The following is a 14,810-nucleotide window of genomic DNA, read 5'->3' as shown; positions in this document are numbered from 1 at the left end:
TTCCGGCTTTTTTCTTTTTTTGCTTATGTGGTGCTGAGGAATCGAACCCAGGGCCTCGAGCATGCAAGGCAAGTGCTCTACCACTGAGCCACCTTCCCAGCCCCTGTTTCATTTTTTAATTTTTTTGTTGGTCGTGGGGTTTGAACTCTGGGCTTGGGCGCTGTCCCTCAGCTCTTCAGGTCAAGGCTAGTGCTCTACCACTTGAGCCACTGTGCCACTTCTGCTTTTCTGAGTAGTTCATGTCTCACAGACTTTTCCTGCCCTGGCTGGCTTTGAACCATGATCCCCAGATCTCAGCCTCTGAGTAGCTAGGATTACAGGCGTGAGCCACCGGCACCTGGTTTTATTTTTTTATAAGAAGGTCTTCCAAGCTTTCCTGGGTCTATCTACACTGAGCTGTGTGTGCCTTAATGGGCCCATTTACTTGGCTCTCCCATTAGTATCAGAGGTTCTTGGGGATGCATCATGGAATAGCCAGCACCTGCCTAATGGTGCTCAAACATTTGTTGAATAAGTGAGCAAGCATACACTAAGCAGAGAAAGAGAAAAAAATTCACAAGAGGAATGATATCAGACTGGGCAGAAACAATGAATGCACCTTAGAAATTGGAATGCATGAAATTGGAGGCTGGGTTTAGACAGGTAAGTCTGGAATGGAGGTGTGGACACAGTTACTGAAGGGCCTAGACCACCAGGTCCTCTGCTCAGCAGAGAGCTTTTGAAACCACTGTTGTTATGTTCCATGTAATGGATGATGGTGATGTAATCCGAAGTGAGGGACTGGTGGCTGGGGTATGATGTGGGGGCCATGTAGTCAACAGAGCACAGGCTTATTTCTGGAAGTGGCTTTGAGACATTGCAAACAGATGCTCCTTTACAAGATGTGGCAGACAAAGCAATCAGGTGTGCTGCACTGGGGAGGCTTAGGAAACAATTGAGAACCACTCTGCAAAAATAATCTATGAAGTCCAACTCTGCAGATTAACATGGAGCTCATTTTATTGGGAACAAAGAGTCATGTTGAGGTGCCATGCGTCCCAATTCTGGGGGAGGAGAAGGTTGTAGATTTGAAATATATTTTGATGTTTCCCTTTGCTTGTTGTCCATTAGGAAAATGTAATTCTTATAAAAAGCGTTGCTGTTGCTCAGAACATTTTTCATTAGAGCAAATTTGTTTCAAAATTGGTGGTAAATTATATTGCATTTTGTTTGAAAGAACTTTCTGAATTAAAATATGGAGCCGGGTGTTCAATACTCTGTGTTAAACAGAAGTTAAATTACTTGCAATTATGGGCATGTTCCACTCCATGTTTATAGATGGAGCTGCCTATGTAAAGTACTGGATGTTACTTTATAGATTACTTCTTTCAGCATTCCCCAGACATGAAAGCACAGAGAGGGACAGAAAATTGCCTGAGGTCCCATAGTAAGTTAATCACAAAATTGGAACACCTGAACAGTGCTGATGTAGGTTTTTTGATGAGACTGAAAAAAAAAATGTATTTCTGAGTTTCAATGTCACAGGATATCCAATAGTTCTTCTTCTACAGACTGTTAGAATAACTTTGCATCAAACAGATTCCAGACCAGATCGGAGGAGAAACTGTGTCTGAAGATACAAAGGACAGTATCTATGTTCACAATGGAAAATTCTAGAAAGGGCAGTACAGCTACCGTTTTCCGCATTGTTCAAATGAGCGACACACCACAGTCAGTCCTACTGTTTGATCAAATCTAGCTTCATGAACCTGTCTTACTTGGCTTTGAAGTTTTTACACAGGCAAGCATTAGATGAAGACGAAAGTCATCCGGATACAGCAGTGTCCCTCACCTACCATTGCCAAGTTCTGCTGGTTTTGCATCCTGCAAACCTCAGGGATTAATCTTGTCTACCCCATCTCCACTGAAATGAACTTACTCCAAGCATAACTATATCATTGCCTTTGGTCGCATTGTAGTAACCATCTCTTCAATGTTTCTCCCTCCCTCTTGACAAAATGCAGTCCAGTTCCCAGACAGCACCTAGATGTAATTGTTTATAATAATCTCTTGACTTATTATTCCAGCCCCGATTCTCATTGTAGTCCAGACTCTGTGTTGTCTGGTCTACTCTAAACTCTACACTATTCAGCTCCAGCTACCGGTTTCCCTTCCTTCAGTTCTTCTGATTCCCAGGTTCTCTTTAGCTAGAAGGACTGGACATGTTGCCTCTTGTGCCTTCCTATTTAATACCAACTGACTCTTCAAATATCACACAACACATGTTGCTTTCTTCATGTAAATGTTTTTTTTCTAATACTCAGATTATGTCATTTCCTGCATTATTCACTGACACTGTGCCCTGTGTTCATTTGTGGCACTTATCAGAGTAATAACTTTAGAGGTGCTTGTGTACAATTTGTGAGTTCTCCATCTGAATCACACATTCTAGAAGGGATTGCTCTATGGTGTGTGTGTGTGTGTGTGTGTGTGTGTGTGTATCAGTCTTAGCACTTGAACTCAGGGCTTGGACACTCTCCCTGAGTGTTTATGCTTGAGGCTAGAACTCTACCACTTGAGACACAGCTCTACATCTCACTTTCTTTTTTGGACGGTTGTAGGGCTTGAACTCTTGCCCTAGGCACTGTCCTTAACCTCTTTAGGGGGTCAGGTCATGTGGCCTGAGCTCTGGGCTTGGGCACTGTCCCTCAGCTCTTCAGCTCAAGGCTAGCGCTCTACCACTTGAGCCACAGTGCCACTTCCGGCTTTTTTTCTTTTTGCTTATGTGGTGCTGAGGAATCAAACCCAGGGCCTTATGCATGCAAGGCAAGCGCTCTACCACTGAGCCACCTTCCCAGCCCATCCTTGAGCTCTTTAGCTTAAGGTGAGTGCTCTGCCACTCGAGCCACATTGCCACTTTGAGTTTTCTGGTGGTTAATTGGAGATAAGAGTCTCATGGACTTTTCTGTCTGGGCTGGCTTTGAACCATAATCCTCAGATCTCAGCTTCCTGAGTAGCTAGGATTACAGATATGAGCCACTGGTGCCCAGCTACGTCTCACTTTTTAAAGGTGCTTAATTGGAGATGAAAGTCATGGACTTTTTTGTCTGAGCTGGCTTTGAAACGCAGTCTTCAGATCATAGCCTCTTGAGTAGCTTGGTTTATAGGTATGAGCCACTAGTACGTAACTGAAGGGCTTGCTTTTGTTCAGTGTTGTTGATTGCTGTACTGTCTTTAGAATCTATCACAGTGAGAAGCACTCAGCAAATATCATTGAATGAATGTCTTCATCAGACAAACAAACCTGGCATAAAAGAGTTCCAATGACTTGGTTTTGTTTGTGATCAGAGCATATCTTTGTGAGTTCAAATCAGCTGATGCTATTAGTTTCAGGAGAATGTTACCAAAATGAGGGATTGTGGCTGATATACTGTCTCATAAATGTACTAGGCACTCTGCAGCAATCTCTGGAGTCTATGAATCTTTGTAATTTCTACTTTATAGGTGAGTTGGTATTATAATCCTATCTACACCACTTACATTTATCCTCCACTTTACTGTTCCTTTGGCAGGGACTAGGGAGGCAGTTACTGGATTCAGTACAGAGCCTGTCCTGAGGTCTTATGATGAGTTGAATATCCAGAGTGAAATAAACCAGATGATGAATGCAAACTATGACAGACTCAGAATGCTGAGCTTACAACTGGGAGGTACCTAATGGGGACAGAAACAAAGCAAAACAACAAATACAAGCAAAACCAACATGGACCAAAGCAAGGTAGCCTCTGGAGAAGGGTTGTGAGCAACAGCAAAAACAGAAACAAAACACATTCACTGTGATAAAAGTGGTGAAGGTTTCCCATCAGAAATGGGGAGTCCTTTGTGGCTTCTATGGCAGGGAGGGAGTGTGGCCATTTGATTTGGAAGTAGAATAAGTCAGTCCTCCAATTCCTGTCTTGTCTTCATCATTTGCTTCTCATCCACTTCATTCTATTTTGGCTCTCTTCCCCAATTAGTGTCTTCCTGTTCAACTAGTCTGAAGACTTCTAAACTTATTCTGCATGCCATGAGAATATATTCTGAGAAATTTGTTGTTGGGTGATTTTGTCATTGTGTGAATGCTATTCAGTGTATTTATGCAAACTAAAGTGGCTAAGATGATACAATCTTATGGGAACACTGTGGTATATGCAGTCTATCATTGACCAAAACATCTATATGATTGGTAGTATTGTTCTTCGGACAGTATATTACTGGTTATTTTAGAGAACTCTTTTTATGGAGACAAAGGAGTACATAGGAAGAATTCTTTGAAAAATTGCTTCTATACTTAGAAACGATAAAGAAAACCATTTCTAATACAAACCAAGATCAAAAGGGTTAAATGTAATGCAAACAAACTTTCCTTCTTTACTTAAGGGAATAGGCAATCATTTGCCAGTCTTAGGGGAAAGATCAATTCATTCTGTATAAGAACATGATGTTCTCAGAACAAAACTGGATGGCCAGTCCATCCTTTGAGAATGCTGGAGATGAATCTGGCAGAAGAAACTCTAGTTTAACTCTTTGTTGCCTGTACATATTGAGATGTAGCCCCTTGACCAGATAGATGCAGCATCCTGACTGCCAGGCAGCTATGGTAGTACCTCCAATCTCCTCCCTGCTATCAGGTATCAACAACTCTCAGTCTGGTTCTGCTTTTGCTTCTTGGATCCCAGCATGGGTTGTGGTGAGGAAGAGCAAGATCTGTTAGTTTTTTGGTGCCTTAGTGTGGATAGTCCATCAGCCCAGGGTAGTTGAAGTTGGGCAAATAGCAAGTGCTAAATTCTGGGATTTAGCCCAGTGCACACTGCCCGGGATGAGAAGAAGGGACATGGCTACAATACTCTCTGCCAGTGTGTCCAGGTCCTATGGATAACCCAGACATCTCAGCTACATGAGGACCTACATTCTCATAAAGATCATGGAAAGGCTAGAAAAGGACTATAATTGGACATAATGGCTGTAATTTTTTAAATGCACAGTCTATCTTCAATCTTTGATAACTTTTCGGTAGATAGATGCTTTCTATGCACTGAAAATCAGCCCAGTAGTTGAATATTTAACATTTGTTCCAGCATGAGAGCCAAGAGATGTATTTGCTCGCATCTTCTGAGAATGCCAAGAATAATTCATATAACCCATCTTTTGCCCATATCAGTCTGTCTGGCATACAACAGACATTCCAAAAATATTTGTAAATGAGTGGGTTGATGGCTAAATGAGCAAGCAAAAAGAATCTCCTTCCGCTGGCAAAAGGTGTGCGTCCTATTTCATCATTCATTTAAAATCGTATCACCAAGTTTGCAGGCACCATTCTTTTCTGCCTATATAAATGACCTAACTCTTTCATCTTGAAAAAAAATAGGAAAACTCAGGCTTGACACCTTGACCTTCAGATAACCTCCTGCAGTCTCAGCTTTTCTCTGTGGTCTTGACTTCCTGACCTTCCCGCCTCTATCCATATTCCTCCCAGTATGATTAATCCCCTTCCGAGTTACTGAGACCACACTTTTTGAAGTCATCAAATATTGCCAAGTAGTTAATTCTAACAAATCTCTCTTTCTGCTTCCCACTGACTTTTCAGTGGCATCTGTAAAGTTGTCCGCTTTACACTTGAAACTCTTGCTCTTCTTGGCCTTGGTGACTTTCATGTGCACATGATACCAAACATTTTTATACTTTGATCTGCTATTTCTAAGTATCATTTCCACATTTTCATTTATTTGACCAATTTTCACTTCCAACTTTATATTCTTGGAACAAAACTCTCTATTTGTTCACCCCAGAATGCTAACGACTCCATTTCAGTAAATGTCACCCTGGATGTTCAAACTAAAATCTCCCAGATTACGCTCTTTCCTTTGCTCTGCAGGTCCCATCCATCCTTTCAAATATTTCAAGTGTGTTTATAATACAATCCAAACCACCCACTGTGGCTTAAATTAACACCCACTGTGTACTGAAGGTGGTGAGAAGTGAATGGAAAACCCTGGTCCAGAGATGGGAAGATAGGGCCAGTATGGTTCACACTGTTCAAGGGGCCATGGAAAATACAAGTCCGAGTGAAACTAACGGTATATGAAAAGATTTATATGGAAGGGATGGAACGAGGAAATGTCTGGACAGGCATTCATTCTGTATGCTGTGTTACAGGGCATGCTTTCAGGGCTGCACATTATAAAGAGACTGAGGCGACAGTGAGTTTGTCAAACATATGTGATTGCCACCATTCTCTTTCTCCTTTACCCATAGGAGGCATCAATATGATGTGCTTACAATTTGCCACTAAACCAGGATGAAACCACTCAAGTTTTCTTAACTTCATGCCCCAGGAAGTCATCAAAGTCAAGTGGGGCCGGCATAGGAGAGAGAGAGCTGATGTGTATGTCAGTGATCATACAAGACTGAGGGGAAATCTGGAGTAATAGGGGGTAAGCAGTGGTGAATGTAGGAAGGTCAAAGTCTTAGCTGATGGTTTTAAGCCAGGCCATTGGTACCAAGTCTTCACTTTATATCGACAATCATAAAAAGGAAGAATCTTTAGCAGATCCTTGCTGGATTTTTAAAGTGTTCCTGTGATATTACAGAAGTCTTGGGATTTTGCAGCTTGTAAATCTGGGATGCTCAGAAGGAACTGGGTGGTGGGAAGATGAAATAGATACTTCCTGTCTTACTCTATTTGGGTTGCTATAATAGGATACCATAGACTGTGCTTCTTATAAACAGCAGAAATTCATTTTTCATAGGTATGGATGTTGGAAGGTGTAATATTAAAGCATTGGCAACTGAATGTCTGGGTGAGGGGTTTCGGGCTTTTTTTTTTTCCTTTTTGGTTGGTTGTGGGACTTGAACTTAGGGCTTTTTTGTTCAAGGCTAGAGCTGTATCATTTGGATCCACAGCTCCACTTCTGGTTTTCTGGTGGTTAATTGGAGATAAGAGTCTCACAGACTTTCCTGTCCATGCTGGCTTTGAACCATGATCCTCAGATCTCAGCCTTCTCAGTAGCTAGGATTATAGGTGTGAGCCGCCAGCACTTGACTCAGGCTTCTTTTAGAAAGGTACTAATGCTATTCAGGAGAGCTCCACCCCATGACTTAATTACTTCTTAATTACCACTTTAAATACCATCATTTTGGGGGTGAGAATTTCACCATGTTAAGTTGTTTGTTGCTGTTGTTTGGTTTTTGTTTTGGGGAAACACTAAAGCTTGAGCTCCGGGTTTCACGCTTGTTCAGCATGGTTCAAGTGGCAACTGAGCCATGCCTGAGTCTTTTGTTATGGGCCTGGCTTTTTCTTTTGCATTTGTTTGTTTGTTTATTTATTGCCTTGGTCAGCCTATATAGCAACCCTCTTATTTATGCTTCCTTCCTACATAGCTAGAATAATAGGCATGCATCACTAGGCCCAGTTTTTTATTAGTTGAGATGGAATCTGGAGAAGTCTGTATGTAAGTTAGCCTCAAACTGTAAACTTCCTGATCTCAGACTCCTGAGCAGCTAGGGTTATGGAAATGAGCCACTGTACCAGTTCTTTTTCTTTCTTTCATAGTACTGTGGATTGAACTCAGGGTCTTGTACTTGCTAGGCAAGTGCTCTACCACTTGAGTCCCATCCTATCTCATAAGCCCTCACCATGCACATTTTAAGGGGGAACAACCTTTCAGATGCAGAACTCCAAAATTCTATTCACCTTTGAATCAAAGTACTCACTAATTCTGGCTGCAGAAAAGAATGGGTCCTGGGGGTCTTTATGATTTGTGTTGTGTGTTTGACCCTTCTGAGAGCTCCTGAGTGTCTCATGGGGCTCCATAGCTAAGCTCACATCTTTTGCAAATCACTGGCTTACACTCACTCTTATTTTGCAGGGAAGATGGATGAAGACTTGTCATAATGCACTGTCTTTCCTTCTGCCGTGGCCAACACTCCCTACTGGGAGCTTTGAAGGTTTTAGCGGTTGAAAGAACAAAATGGAATGGTGTAAATGAAAGTGCCATTGAAAATGCCCCACTTTTTAAATTTATGATTCGAGATCACATTTCCCTGAATTCTGCCAAGTCACACAGTGGCTTGTGATAACACATTCTGGGATGATTTAGCAGAACCCAGATGATATTTAAGTGGAGGTGCAGAATCGTCATAGGAGGAGAGTCAGGGCTGCATTCGCTAACATTGTTGGATCTGCCCTTACCTGGGCTGTTTCTTTTAGGTAGGCCTGCTTGATACTCTTAATACTCTCTATTGTCTCAGGTTCCTCTGAACTACTCAGAGCAATGATGACAGGAGTTAGCACTTTTAAAGGCTTAAATAGGGCAGGCAAAGTGCTCATATGCCTCATCCAATTTCCTGCACTTCATATAAAAATTCCACATAGTAGCTGTTTTGCGTTCTGGCTTATAGAAGAGGAAACTGAAGTTGTGAGACAATAATGGACTTCCTTAAGGTTAGTTATGGCCCAAGGTATGGAATCAATTCAGATGCCCCTCAGTGGATCAAGAAATTGTGGTATACATACACAATGGAATTTTACTTATCCATTACAAAGAATGGTATTGTACCACTTGTAAACAAATGGAAAGACTTGGGGGAAAATTATGTAAGGTAAAGTAACTCAGGCTCCGAGAGACAAAGAATGTGGAAGCTAGATTTAGCTTATAAATTTATAAGTAAATATTCTGGGTGGTACGCAAGCATCTATAAATGTATTAACTGAAATAGGTAGGTTCAAGGGAGATCTCAAATAGTGTAATTCCTTTACTGGCAAAAATCAGGGTTTGTCACAATAAAACACCACGAAGTGAATACCCAAAAAGGATGGGATGAAGTCAAAGAGACAATAGTAGACAAATGAAGAGGAGAAGAGGGGGAATGAAGTCAAGAACCTAATGTGTATTATTCAAAATGAATAAGAGTGAGGGAAAGGGTAGGTAGAAGGGGGATGGGTGAGAAATCTGAAAGGGGTGACATAGATCAAGACATACTGTATTCATACACTTCTTTGTTAAATGGCAACTCCTTTGTCCTACTTAAAGAAAAAAGTTATCTATTACAATGGCTATCATCCCACATATGTCAAAATTCTGACAGTCCTGGGGAAGGTTGTAATGAATATAAAAAGTCTGCAGAATGGGTAGAAGACTAGGAACTTTTCCCTAAGAGAAGAGGCTTTCTGAAGGCTCAGCTCTGGGTGCTGTGTGTCTCTGATTCTAGGTAACCAAAAGGCAGGTTTCAGTTCACTACCTTGAAGTCTTTTCTAGTGCAATGAAATGGCTAAGCAAGGCTCTGCCACCTGTGCTAGGGTGTCTAGAAGGGTACATTAAAATTCTCCTCTAAACCTCTAACCTCTGTGGTCCTGCACCTGACACAATTCTGTTCTCAAGTTCCCATGTAACTAAATGCAACTGTGCCATCATGTGGGAACTGGGTTTTCTTCTCTTCTTCATGGCTTCCATCATAATGACATTACAATGCTATTCTTGCTACTGCTGTTGCTATAAGGCTTTATGAATTGAGCGTGTAATATGATGAATCGAAAGTCTTTGGCTTTCCCTAAGAATTTTGTTAACCCCGGGTATGCTCCCAAATATGAGCTCTATGTCCCTCTTCCCTTTTCTTTTAGCAGAGTAGTTAAGAGTTTGCTTTGGATGTGAGGGAAATAGTTTAAATCTTGTCCCTGGGCACTTATAGCTGTGAGAATCTGGGCAAGTTGTTTTAATTTTCGTGCCCTGTTTCCTTACTGTGAAGCAAAGTTTGCACTGCTAATACAGAGCTGTGTGCAGATCGAATGACAGACTGCACTTAAAGCATTTGCTATAGTGCTTAACACATAGGACTTGTAAAATGCTACCTGTGGGCATTGTTTTAATTTACTCCATGTCAGTCACTGTGTAACACATTTCACATTATTGGTTTTGGTTTTCACATAAACTATGTTGTTTCTAAAGAAATGGTACACAGGTTTAGAGAGGTTAAGTCACTGATCTCAGCCTCCTGAGTAGCTAGGATTACAGGTGTGAGCCACTGGGGCCCAGCTAGTTAATCTCTATTTCTTTATGCTCAGATCCATTGGTTTAGTGTATGAGGTGGATCTGTTTAAGAGCTGACACCAGTTAGGGGCAAGTGATCTTCCACATCTGCTGTATAATAATGAGATGCTCACAAATGCTTTTTCTTGAAGAGCTAAGGACCAGAGACTTGCCATCTCCATCTTTGCTTTCTCCACAATGGATGGGACATGTCTATTTTCCTTCTCTGGCCCTCAGTTTCACTGCATGTCCCATGAAAGGGTTTGGATTAGCTAGATTCTTTATCCCCTTTCTCTTGGTTAATGGGTTCTAGAATAACACTAAACACATAGTAGGTGCCTTATGAGTGAATTTTCATAGTAAGGCTGGGTCTGAAGTGAGATAGATAAGGCATCTACAGGGTAGAAATTGCAAGTGGGTACACATGCTGTCTGTCTGAGCATGCATTCTCTTTACATCTTTGTCCTAAATCCTTTCTATCACCTTAGTCTCAGCCCTGCATCTTGAGGCAGGTGGAAGAATGAATGGCTCAGTGGCCCAAACCAGATTTTCCCCTCTTTTTAAACATCAGGGATATGTATGATGATATTTTTTAATAAGAATTGACTGGTACTTTGAATAGCTCTGTTCAAAAACACATTCTTGGAAAAGGCGATTATTCATCTAGTTATATAGTTATATATTTGGGGCTTCTGGGGAAAACAGTCGGGTTACATGATTGCAAGGAACAGAGGAGATATAAAAGGAAAAAGATGAAGTTACTGACACAGCCATTAGGCTAGCCAAAGAAATAATTTCCAGTGATACGGTCATTATTTGTACAAGTGTCTCTTCCCTCTCCCCCTCAAAAAAAAGCAGACCCATAGAATTTTCACACTTACTTCTTTGGTTTAATTGTCTATTTGTTTCAAAATGAAAGCTAATTAAAAGATTATTTTCATATGCTTTAATCACACTACAGCTAACTGTTGGAAAATTTGCAATTAATTGATGCAACAGTTGACATAAGAATGCATTTTTAAAAAATAACATCACTATTTGAATACACAGAGTGAAGCAATTAGTCCTTCATTAGTTCTGAGTTATTTCAAATGCTTTGAAATACTGTGGTGTTTAATGTTTAATCATCAAGAAAATATATCTGGTAATGGTGCTAGCCCCAGCATCGTGAATTAAATATGGCCCCTTAGGAGTGAGGAGAATTCAGGGCAATTTCCTCCTTCCATTGAACACCTGAAAGGTGAAGGCTGTTTCTACTGTATTAATGTTTGTCACTTAACAATGTGGCTGTGCACACTTGTTGGTTCTACTTATGATTGCAATGGGTAAAGCCTACCAAGAGAGGCAGACTTTTAGTCTAGAGCCCCCTCCTGGAGCGGAGGTATTGGAGAAGACTTTGGTGCCATAAGGTGGGGGAGGGCTATAGTTGGCAGGTTTGACACAGTGAAGCAGTTGTTCCTATTCAAGAAGGATACATTCTAAGATCCACTCAGGAGATGTCTGGGCAGAGCCAAACCATATGTCTACTATATTTTATTATATATTCATATCTATGATAAATTTCAGAACATTCATCTTTTCATTAAAAGAAACTCATGTCTATAACCCCAGCTCATCAAGAAGTTGAGACAGGAGAATCTGTGACCCCAGGCTGACCATGGTAAAAGTTTGAGCCCTTATCTGAAAAAGAACTAAAGGAAAAAGGGCTGGGGATGCGTCTGAAGAGGCTTAGTAAGAATAAAGTTCTGAGTTCAAAACTTGAGTACTGCCCCCCCACATTAATTTTTATTTGTTGGTCGTGGGGCTTGAACTCAGGGCCTGGATGTTGTCCATGAGCTTTTTTGCTTAAGGCTAGCACTCTACCACTTTAAGCCAACTGAACACTTCCAGGTTTTTGGTGGTTAATTGGAGGTAAGAGACTCATAGTGACTTTTCTGCTAGGCTGGCTTCGAACCATCATCCTCGGATGTCAGCTTCCTGAGCAGCTGGCTTACAGGTGTGAGCCACTAGCACCCAGACAAAATTAAATTTTAAAAAAGTAACTAAATTGGGGAGGGGAAGGGTAATAACAAAATGCTGAAACAAGGACACAGGATGACCCATTGCAACAATGATACTCACAAGACACTTGTTAGAAATGAACTTTACAACTTTGGGCAGGGCAGGGGGAAGGGGAGGAGGGTGTGGAATGTGGGAGATGGGGAAGGGAAGGGATAGTAGAAGAAAAACAAAGGAGGGGGTAATAATGCTTGTCAAGAAATGTACTCATTACCTTACGTATGTAACCCTTCTGTACAGCTTTTTTACAAGAAAATAATTTTTTTAAAGGTATCAAAGTAAGATTGTTCTGATTTGTCTTTGGCATATCTGAATTGCTAGCATCGCAATCATTGAGCTTTACAGTCAAATATTAAGGTAAGGGTTAAATTGAACACAATACTTTGATGCCATGTATCACGATGGTTGATTTGACAACCAATGCATCTATTAAATGACTAGTGGGTGGATAGTATATATGACATGAATATGTTAAGACAGAGGACAATGCATAGCTCAGGAAGTATGGAGTGGAACAGAGGCTCCTCAGCATTTTTCTTCTTTCTTCCCTCCCCTCCATTCCCATCCCCTCTCCTTCCCTTCCCTTCCTTCCCCTCCCATCTTCTCCCCACTCCTCCATGCTAGGGATGAAACTTAAGGCCCTGTACTTACTAGGCAATTGTCCAACCACTGAGTTACACTTCCAGCTCTCATCATGCTACTCAGAATGACATGTGCTTTAGAACTCACAACTTTTATATATCTGGGAATGTTCACTGAATATTGTAGGAACATGATTGACTGGGTTAACTAAAATTGTGGAAAACAAACACATGGATGAGTGGAGGGACCACTGTATCCAGATTTTGTGGATGAGCATGCTGAAGAGAAGGCTTCACAGAGGTTGGGTAGGGGGTAGATCTTTCTAGGAATGACAGAGCTGGCAATGGAGCAGTACCTGGCAACAAGCTTCAGAGGTATGCAGACATCAAGAGCAGGCCATGGCTGTGGCTTTAGTCCACAGTGAGGAATCAAAGGGATCTGTTGAAATCAGCAGCAAGGAGCCCCTGCCCAGGAGCTTCCTTATGGTCACCAGGCCAAGTCACATCAGAACCACAGGCCATCTTTCCCCCGGAGCAGCGGCAGACACATCAAAAGACTGCACGATTTCCTCCTCCCAGACATGTGGCCACACAATAAATAAGCTTTTATATCCAGGCTTCACAACTGAGTTCTGTATATACCTTTCCTTATTTAGTTCTCACAGCAGCTCAGTGAAGTACTCATGAATATGACCCCCATTCTTGAGTAAGGAAATTGCAGTGCAGAGAGGTTAAGCAACTTATTAAATTGGAGTTATAACTTATGCCCACCTCATTGTCCTGCAGAGAAATAAAGTCATAAGGACATTCCCTCTTATATTTTTGTGTGATCAGTACTGGGCCTTGAACACAGGGCCTTGTGTTTGCACTTGATTTCTTTTTTTCCTGTTCCAGGCTGGTACTTGGGCCATACCTTTACTTCTGGCTTTCTTTTTCCTTTCTTTCTTTTTTTTTTTAAACTGGTTAATTGGAGATGAGTGTCTCATGTACTTTTCTACACTGATTATGAACCACAAAATCCCAAGGTATAGCTCCATCCTTGGGGAGAACAGCTGGAGCAATTAACAGAGAGAGACCAATAGGTCATCAAGACCATTAAGAGAACAGTTGGAGAAATCAACAGAGGGAGACCTATGGAGTTGTGACTCCGGTGGAAGACACAGGAAGTGCGTGTGTGAACAAGTGTGACAGAGGAACAGAAACAGGCTGTCTTGCCTTTTCCACAGAAAAATAGGAGAAAAAAAATTAGATGAGGAAGCAAGTGAGTCAAGACCTTCAGGTAAGGAAAGAGCTCTGTAGCTTTGGGGACTGATGAATACTTTGGCCTAATGGGCTGAATGGAAAGAACTTCAATCCATCCATCTCTGAGTCTGTACTCTCCCTAGTCACCAGGGTGGGTAGGAAGAGGTATGTGGGCTGAGAACCAGAAAACTAGTGTACCTTACACATCTGAATTAGAGCGTGCTGGTGGAGAGGCAAAAGACTAAGGGAAGGAACAGTGTTGTGTCCTTTCTCTTACTTTTATTTATTTCCATATTTACAGCATCTTTCCTTCCTACAATGGAGGGAATGTGCATATACCCTGCATTAACTCAAACCAACAAATGATAGCCAATTACTGAGGGGCTGAGGGATTAAATCGGCTAGTCTTGGGATTTGTGCTGTTGTGATTGGCAGAGGGAGGAGCGATAATGGGTTCTCAGAGTTCAAGGCCAAGAGGAAAAGAAGGTCAGTTCTTCAGCCTATAATGGATGGATGGCATAGTCAAATTTCCCTGATGAAGAAAAGGAAATGCGGTCTTATATTCACCAGGAATCATTCAAGGAACACTTCAGGAATTTGAACAGGTTGTTTCTTATCAGACTCCACACTGGAAGTTGAGGGGATTCTACTCAAATGTTTTATTTATTTATTTTTTGGTGTATGTGGGGGGTATATGAACTCAAAGCCTTTTGCTTTATAGGCAAGTGCTCTAACACTTGAGTGATCATCTATCTAGTCTTTCTGCCTTTTCAGTTTGCTTTTCCGTTAGAGTCTCAAGTTTTGTCCAGGCTAGACCTTGACTGCGATTACAGGTATGAGATTACAAGCATGGTCACCATGCTTGACCCTAATGAAAGTCCTTTAC

This window comes from Dipodomys ordii, unplaced genomic scaffold, assembly GCF_000151885.1.
Source record: "Dipodomys ordii isolate 6190 unplaced genomic scaffold, Dord_2.0 Scaffold18, whole genome shotgun sequence".
Taxonomy (NCBI): Eukaryota; Metazoa; Chordata; class Mammalia; order Rodentia; family Heteromyidae; genus Dipodomys; species Dipodomys ordii.
The sequence above is the reverse complement of the archived record's forward strand: the minus strand, read 5'-3'. Positions refer to the sequence as shown.